Consider the following 2,301-nt stretch of genomic DNA (forward strand, 5'->3'; position numbering starts at 1 on the left):
ATGTGAATTTAATTAATTTATATAATTATTAAAAGAATATTAATACYTTATTAATTAATAATAATATAAAGTTAATTAATTTGTATACATGCATATCTATAATACTAATAAACAAGTAACTTTGAGGATGTCCAGAGTTATGCTCGTAAATACTTTCTACACTTAGAATACAACTCTGAATTCCTTTTATTCAGAGTTTAGTCCAGAGTTATTTTCCAGTCTAACAATAGAATTCTGAATTCTTGTGTTTCAGAGTTAATGTTCAGAGTTTTCTTTCAGAGTTAATGTCTAGAGTTTTTCTCATTTAATAAAAACCAAGGAGAATCATTATCAAAAGTTGGTTTATTTCTAAGACAACGAAAAATTTATACAAACTTGTAGCATTGGCTAATTTTAGCAATTAACTATTGAAAAGAACTTCACACTTGTAGCCAGATTGGTCGTCTTGATTTAGAAGTCTTGCAACGCTAGATATTGTCTGTCGTGAACTCTGGAGGATTTCTTAGCCCTTGTGTTTGTCAAGCCTGATTCCATCCTTCATACAGAGCTTAACAGAGGTTCTGCACATGTTGTGCGGTCAATCTGTACCAGACTCCATGTTTCTTGCAGAGCAGCACAGAGGTTTTGCATTTAAGTCTTGAGAAAGAGATCTGTCTCTTCATGTAATGCGTCGAGGCTCTGTCTCTTACTCCGAAGATGGCCTTCAGACTTGTAACTTTGAATAGTTTCCGTCTTAATCTTTGGAAACTTTCTTTACGCTTGTGTCCTTGAAGCCTGATTCCGTTCTTCATACAGAGCTTAATAGAGGTTCTACAGGTGCTACGGGGTCATTCTGACCCTGCCTCCATCCTTCATACAGAGCTTCATAAAGGCTTTGTACTTGTCTTGAGTAAGAGTTATATCTCTGCATGTACTACCCAGAGCCTCTGATTCCCTTTGCTTGTCTCATACAGAGGTATACAAAGGCTCTGCATGTACTATGCAGCGCTGCATATTGGATCTACATTGCTCGTCTTCATTTAGAAGTTTTTTTTGATCATCGAAGCACATGCCGTCCTTTGTATATGTAACATTTAATTCTCGAGTAAGGGCATCTTTATATCAAAAATTTAATTGGACTTATACCTTTGTCTAAGTTTATAAATTACCTCCGATTATTAATTCTTTATAAAATACATACCAGTTTCGTTTAATTTTTGTCATTAACCCGTGTAATACACGGGTCCAAACCTAGTTTATAATAAATTAATGAACTTAGAAAATATTTCTCTTTCATAGACCAGAGCCTCTGGTTCTTCTAACCAGAGCTTTTTGGCTCTCGAAATCAAGCCAACCAGAGCTTCTGGACACTCTTCACTTATACAGAATAGTGGTCCTTATTTAAAACTAGAACGCAATTCTCACTATGTCCAGACAATTTCCTACCTAACGCATAGTGCAAAATTTTGATTACAGAGGCTATAGAGACTATACTCCTTTACATATGTCTAGCTACCAAGTATTTAGATACAGAGTTGACCCTCGGGTTGTCTTAGCGCTCTATATATCTTGCTTCACTTCACAACCAGAGCTTCTARTTAATCTAAGGCGATGGATATTCAAGATTCATGCAAACACACACGATCATGCTTTTCAGGTTTAAGATAAAATCTCTGAATTTGACCTTATTTCAAACACAACCGATGAGAATCTTTTATCACAATATTTAAGTTAAACAAAGGTGATCAGACTCTGTTTAATTTGAGTATTATAACACGACTTCCATCCTCTGGTTATACTTAGTAACTTTGTTTTGAAACCATTTGGTTATAGCTTGGTTTTAAGAAAAACCGGTGTTCTCTAWAACCTATGGCTCTGATACCAAATCTGTCACACCTCGCTAAAGCCGAAACGCAAGGTATGGCAGGTAGAGTCTCATAGCAATAGTGTATAAATAACACAACCATACATTTTAAAATTTAAATACATCATAACCAAAGTTTACAATCCCAAATACAAGTTTGCAAAATAAACACAAAAGAAATTTTGAAAACGATGATTGTGACACGACTTTTAATAAGTGTCACCATGAGTCTTTCTTACCCTGAAAAAGCACGTCAAAACAAGTGTCAACTGCAAGAGTTGGTGAGTTCACAGGTTTATATGCACAAAATGATTTCAAATGCAGCAATCTCAGTTATAAGTTTATGAGCAATATCTTAAAAACAACGTCATACACAAGATTTATATTGTTGAGCCACTACTAAACCTAAAAACGCCCCACGAACTACCTCAGAKGTGGTAGCGAACCACATGTGTAGA

The sequence above is a fragment of the Cynara cardunculus genome (assembly GCF_001531365.2).
Source record: "Cynara cardunculus var. scolymus isolate 2C chromosome LG 6, CcrdV1, whole genome shotgun sequence".
Lineage (NCBI taxonomy): Eukaryota > Viridiplantae > Streptophyta > Magnoliopsida > Asterales > Asteraceae > Cynara > Cynara cardunculus.